Source organism: Rhinopithecus bieti, unplaced genomic scaffold (assembly GCF_001698545.2).
Source record: "Rhinopithecus bieti isolate Rb0 unplaced genomic scaffold, ASM169854v2 scaffold_63272, whole genome shotgun sequence".
NCBI lineage: Eukaryota > Metazoa > Chordata > Mammalia > Primates > Cercopithecidae > Rhinopithecus > Rhinopithecus bieti.
Genome location: NW_016823867.1, coordinates 3638 through 11328, shown reverse-complemented (window position 1 = coordinate 11328; position 7691 = coordinate 3638).

Below are 7691 nucleotides of genomic sequence, written 5' to 3'. Positions count from 1 at the left end.
TTATTATTATTTATATATTTTTTTGGAAGCTTCAGCTTTCTCAAGTCACAAGGAGCCACTGCAAGAACTCCAGAAATACAAAAATCCAGAGTGTCTTATCACCTTCAAAGGATCCAACTAGCTTCTAAGCAATAAATATTAACCAGAATGAATGGTTGAAATGGCAGATTTAAAATTCAAAATATAGATGGCAAGGAAATTAAATTAGATCCAAGAGAAAGTTGAAGCCAAACACAAAGAAAAATAAATGATCCAAGATCTGAAACACAACATAGCTATATAAAGAAATAAAAAAACAGGACTTTTAGAATTGAAAATTTCACTACAGGAATTTTAAAATACTTTTGGAAGCTTTAACAACAGAACAGAATAAGCAGAAAAAATAATTTCAGAGATCACACATTCTGTATATGCATGTTGGGTGCATACACATTTAGAATATATAAATCTTATTCTTTATTTGAGACTTTGAATCAACCCAGATAAAAATTTTTTTAAAAGAATTTTAAAATAAAGCTTTCAAGAAATATAGGATTATGTAAAGCAAGAAAATATATTATTTATTGGCATTCTTGAGAGAGAAGAAGATAAATTAAGGAACTCTAAGAATATATTTGAGTGTATAATTCAGGAAAATGTTCCCTGTCTTGCTAGAAAGGTCAAAGAGCAGATACAAGAAATTCAGAGAACTACTCAGAGGTACTATACAAGATGACCATCCCCAAGACATATATTCACCAGATTATCCAAGGTTCATGCCAAAAAATAAATCTTAAAGTTACCGAGCAGTAACCTTATGTAATAGATGAGATTGGAAGTCTATTTTTAGCATCCTTTAAAAAAAAGCAATACCAGTCAAAATTTCATATCCTGCAAAATAAGCTTCATCAGTGAAGGTGAAATAAAGTCTTTCTCAGACAAGCAATCACTAAGAGAATTTGTCACCACCAGACCAGAACTCCCCATGCTTAGGGGAGTTCTAAACATGGAAACAAAATAGTGATACTTCCTACCACAAAGACACACACAAGCACATATACCAAGGACCCTATAAGGCAACTACAAATGGAGACTACAAAGAAATTAGCTAACAACACTATGCCAGGAATAAAACCTCACATATCAATATTAACTTTGAACATAAACAGAGTAAATGCCCCATTTAAAAGAAAAGAATGGCAAGTTGAATTTAAAAAATGCATTTTATTCTGTCTAAAAGAGATCTATCTCTCATGTAATGACACCTATAAGTTCAAAGTAATGGGATGGAGAAAAAAGTATAATGCAAGTGGAAAACAAAAAAGAGCAGGGCTTACTATTCTTGTATCAGATAAAATAATGATAAAGAGTTCAAGTCAAAACGATGTATCTATTCTAAACGTATATCACCCAATGTTGGAGCAACCAGATTTATAAAGCGATTAGATCTAGACCTAATAAAAGACACTGATGGCCACATAATAATTGTGGAAGACTTAAATAATATAATGACATCATAAGACAGATCATTGAGACAGAAAACTAACCAAAAAATTCTGGAATTAAATTTGACATTTGAACAATTAGACCCAATAGACATCTAAGGAATACTCCACCCAATAATCCCAGAATATACATTCTTCTCATCTGCACATGAAACTTGAAGATTGACCACGTGCTTGGTCATAAAGTAATTCTCAGTAAATTCAAACAATAGAAATCATAACAAGCATCTTCTTAGATCACACTGGATTGAAAATGGAAATTAACACCAAGAGGAATCTCAAAGCTATACAAATTTGTGAAAACTAAACAACTTACTCCTGAATGGCTTTGGGGTAAAAAACAAAAATGAGGCAAAAATCAAAAAGTTTCTTGAAACAAACAAAAGTAGAGACACAACATACCATATCCCCTGGAATATGGTGAAATTAGTTTTAGCAGATAAGTTTATAGCAATAAATGCCTACATGTAGGAGATAGAAAGACCTCAAGTTAATAACCTAAGATTGCACATAAATGAACTAGAAAAACAGGAAAAAACTGAATCCAAAGCTAGCAAAATCAAAGAAATAACTAAAAGCAGAGCAAAACTAAATGAAGTTGTGCCCCTTCCTCCCCCCAAACCATGTAAAAAACCATGCAACAAAAAGTTAGTTTTTTTGAAAGGCTTAACAAGGTTAATAGACTACTAACTAGATTAACAAAATAAAAGAGAGAAAGTTCAAATAAGCACAATCAGAAATAACAAAGGAGGCATTACAACTGATCCCACAAAAATAAAAAAGTTCCTCAGAGACTACTATGAAAATCTCTATGCACACAAATCATAAAATCTAGAGGAAATCGATAAATTCCTGGAAACATGTGACCTACCAAGATCGAACCAAAAAGAAACAGCAATCCCAAGTAGACAAATAACAAGTAATACAACTGAATCAGTAAGAAAATCCTTTTAACTGAAAAAAAAGTCTTGAGCCAGATGGATTCACAGCCACATTCTAGCAAATGTACAGAGAAAAGCTGGTACTAATTCTGTTGAAACCATTCCTAAAAATCAAGGAGAGACTCCTCCATAACTCATTTTATAAGCTCGTATCATCCTGATACCAAAATCTGACAGACATACAAATCAATAAGAAAAAAAAAAAAATCCCAATTCCATTAAAAGTGTGCAATGGAGATGAGCAGATACTTCTCAAAAAAAAAAAAAAAAAAAAAAAAAAAAAAAAAAAAAAAAAAAAAAAAAAAAAAAANTATACTCAATAGTGAGATTGCTGGATCATATGGTAATTCTATTTTTAATTTTTCGAGGAACCTTCATACTGTTTTCTAAAATAGCTGTACTAATTTACAATATCACCAGCAATGTATAAGGGTTCCCTTTCCTTAAAGTCCTCACCAGCACTTGTTATCTTTTCATCTTTATAATAGCCAATCTAATAAGTGTGAGGTGAGTGATACCTCATTGTGGTTTTAGTTTGCACTTCTTTACTTCTTTGATGATTAGAGATTTTTAGCATTTTTTGAAAAGTTTCTAATGGCCAGGCACGGTGGCTCATGCCTATAATCCCAGCACTTTGGGAGGCCAAGGCGGGTGGATCACGAGGTAAGGAGATCAAGACCATCCCGGCTAACACAGTGAAATCCCGTCTCTACTAAAAATACAAATATATATATATATTAGCTGGGCGTGGTGGCCGGCGCCTGTAGTCCCAGCTACTCGGGAAGCTGAGGCAGAAGAATGGTGTGAACCCAGAAGGCAGAGCTTGCAATAAGCCGAGATGAACCAAGATGGCACCACTGCACCGTAGCCTGGGCGACAGAACAAGATTCCCTCAAAAAAAAAAAAAAAAAAAAAAAAGAAAAAAAGAAAAAAGCCATACAAGTGACCAATAAACACATGAGAAAATGCCTAACATCACTAATCATCACGGAGATTTAAATCAAAAACACAATGAGATACTATCTCACACCAGTCAGAACAGCTATTATTAAAAAGACAAAAAGTAACAAATGGTGGGGTTGTAACAGATAGGAAATGCTCATACATAATTTATCATAACGTAAAGTTTCTCAGCTCCTGTGGAAAGCAGTTTAAAGATTTCTCAAATAATGTAAAGTGGAACTACAATTTGGCCCAATAATCCCATTGCTAGGTATATATCCATGAGAAAATAAATAGTTCTACCAAAAAGTCACATATATGTTGACAGCATTGTACACAATACCAAAGGCTTGTAATCAACCTAGATGTCAATCAACAATGGATTGTATACATAAAATGTGGTTCATATGCGCCATAGAATACTGTGCGGCCATACAAAATAAAATTAAGTTTTTTTGCATCAACATAGGTGCAGGTGGCAAACTAACATAGAAACAGAAAATCATATATTACATGCTCTCACTTATAAGTGGGAGCTAAATTGGGTTCACCTGAACATAAAGATGGGAACAATAGACACCGGGGACTCCAAAAGGAAGGAGGGATGGATGAGGGCAAGGCCTGAAAAACTTCTTATTGGGTACTATATTAACTGTCCGAGTGACAGGATCAATATAAGACTACACCTCAGCAACACAATATATCCTTGTAACAAAAATGCACATATACCATCTGAATCTAAAATAAAAGTTTAAAACTTTTAAAATGTTTTCCTTAAAAGACCCCAAAGAAAAAACATTTATAACATGTCTCAAAAGGAATTCAATATAATTATATAAGGCAATTCAGTGAAATACAAGAGAACACAGACAAATATTTCAATGAAATTAGAAAAAAAAAACTCAATAAGAAAATCAACACAGAGATAGATTAACAAAACAAACTTAAATATTTGAGCTAAAAATTGAATAAATGAACAGAAAGGTTCAATAAGAGAATAGAGCAAGCCGAAGAAAATATTTCTATACTAGAGGACAGGTCTTTGGCAATAATCCAGTGTGATAAAAATTAAGAATAAAGAAAGCCTAAAGGACTTATGGAACAACATTAATTAAACAAATTCTTGAACTACTGGATTTCCAGAAGGAAAATGATGGAGAAAAGCACAGAATCCCTATTTTTTAAAAATAAGAGCAGAAAATACCCCAAGTACTGGGAGATATGTGGACATCCAGATTCAGGAAGCTCAAAAATTCCCAATTAGATTCAACCCAAACATACCCTCTTCAGGGGGCATTATAATTAAATGTTCAAGAGACAAAGGCAAAGAGAGATTTCTAAAAGCAGCAGGAGAAAAGCAGAAAGCCAACATATAAGGGAATATGAATTGAGCTACTAGAAGAATTCTCAGTAGAAACCTTGAAGGCTGGGAGAGAACAGAATGATATATTCAAAGAACAGGAGAAAAAAACCTGTTATCCAAGAATACTATGTTTGCACAAAGCTGTTTTTCAGAAATGAAGTAATAATAAAGACTTTCCCAGACAAGTAAATGCTAAAGGAATTCATTGCCACTAGACTGACCTTAAAAGAAATGCTTACTGAACTACAACAATTGATAATGAAATTATCATAGTGAGTATCATGAAAACACATGAAAGCTTAAAACTCACCAGTAGAGATAAATTCGTAAATCAAGCCTAAAATACCCCAATGATGTAATGGTGCCATGTAAATCTCTTAGTTCTTTAGTATAAGGGTTGAAAATAAAAATGATCAAAAACAACAACAGTTGCAATTAGTACCTAAGAAACCCAGAATAGATAAAGAGGTAAATTAAGGCAACAAGAATATAAATTGCAGAGGATAGAGGAAAAGTCTAGGATGTTTACATGTGACCAAAGTTCTGTGGCTATCAACTTCAGAAAGCTTACTATCACTACAATATTCTTTAAGTTTGCTATATGCTAACTATGAAAAAAATTTTTTTTAAAGCAGATACACAAACAAAAAAGGTCAATGGGAAACAGATTAAAACCACTGAAACCACCAAACTACAGAGGTAAACAACAAGATAGGAGGAAAGGACCAAAGATTCTGCAAAACAGCCAGAAAACAATTAAGAGAATGGCAGGAGTAAGCTCTTATTAATCAATAATAACCTTGACTTCAAATGAATTAAATACAATAATTAAAATATACAAAGTCACTGACTATATAAAATAAAACCCAACTATATTCTGCCCACAAGAGACTCACCTCACTGTTAAATGCACATAGATTGAAAGTGAAGGAATAAAAAGCATATTATGTGCAAATAGAAAAAATAGAAATCAAAAGCAAATAGGAGTACCTATACTAATATCAGATAAAATAACTTTAAGTCAATAACTATGAAAAGGGACAAAGAAATTCAAATTATAGTAATTTGAATCAAGGGATCAATTCAACAGAGAATAAAATAATTAAATATATATATGCACCCAAAACTGGAACACCCAGAATCATAAAGCAAATATTAGAATTAAAAAGAGAAATACACTGCAATAGTAATAGGTATTACCACACACTACATTCAACAATGAATAAATCATCTACTCAAAATATCAGCAACGAAACATAAGACTTAAACTGCACCACAGAGGAAATAAATCTAACAAATATTTACAGAATGTTTCACCCAACAGCTACCAAATATACATTCTTCTCAATTTTACATGAAACATTCTTCAGGATAGATCAAGTGTTAGGCTACAAAACAAGTCTTAACATACTTGAGAAGCTTGGAACCATATTATTTATTGTTTTGACCACAATGTTATAAAACTAGAAATTAACAGCAAGAAAACCTTTGAAAATTTTATAAAATACATGGAAATTAAGCAGTGTGCTTTAATAACCATTGTTTCAGCAACCATTGGTTGTTCCTATGGGACACCGGAAAAGCAGTATGTAGAGAAAAAATTATAGCCATAAACATTTACAACAGAAAAGAAGAAATATTTCTAACAACCTAATGATACACATCAAGGAACTAGAAAAAACAAGAAGAAACAATGCAAAATTGGTAGAAACAAGAAAACAAATTTCTGCATAAAAACACATAAAACAGATACTAGAAAATAATAGATGAGATCAACAAATTATAGAATGGGCTTTTGAAAAGATAAAATTGATGAACCATTAGCTACACTAGAAAACGGAAGATTCAAATAATAAAATCATAGATAAAACATAGATATTACAACTTATAACAAATACAAAGAATTTTAAGAGACTATGGTGAACAATTATATGCCAACAAAGGCAACAGAAGAAATGGACAAATTCCTGGGCACATACAATATACCAATATTAAAATATGAAGAAATAGAAAATATGAATGGACCACTAATGACTCAGAAAATTGAAATAGTAATAAAAAGCCATTGATCAAAGCAAATCCCAAGGCCTAATGACTTCACTTCTGAATTCTACTGAACATATAAAGAATATCAAGTCTCTTTAAACTAATCAGAGAGTTGAAGGGGAGGGAAAACTTCCAAACTCCTTTTAAGATACAAGTGTTAACCTGATTTCAAACTGACAGGGACAAAAAAGAAAAGAAAAGAAAAGAAAAGAAAAGAAAAGAAAGAAGGAAAGAAGCAAGGAAGCAAGGAAGGAAGGAAGGAAGGAAGGAAGGAAGGAAAAAGAAAAGAAAGAAAGAAAGAGAGAGAGAGAGCGAAGGAAGGAAGAAAGGAAGGAAGGAAGGAAGGAAGGAAGGAAGGAAAGAAAGAAAAAGAAAAGAAAAAAATCCCAGAAACTACAACCAATATCCCTCAGATATTAGCAAACAAAATTCAAAATCAAATTGAAAAGATCATTCCCTCTGACAAATTGGGATTCACCACAGGGATGTAGGGATGGCAAATTATTAAATGCGATACAACACATTAACAGAAAGACAAAAAGCATATGATTATTTCAATGTGTGCAGAAAAGCAATTGAAAAATTCAACATTAATCGATGGTAAAATCTCTCACAAATTAGATATAAATTTTGTATATGTCAGCAGAATAAAGACCATAACTGATAAACCCACAGTGAATGGAGAAAAGCTGAAAACTCTTCCTCCAAGATTATGAACAAAACTAGGATGTGAACTTCCACCATTTTCATCCAACATACTATTGACAGTCCTAGCCAGAGAAATTAGGCAATTAGGCAAGAGAGAGAAAGAAAAGACATCTGAATTGCAAAGAAGTCAAAGTGTGTGTGTGTGTGTGTGTGTGTGTGTGTGTGTGTGTATGTGTGTGTGTGTGTGTGTGTATATATATATATATA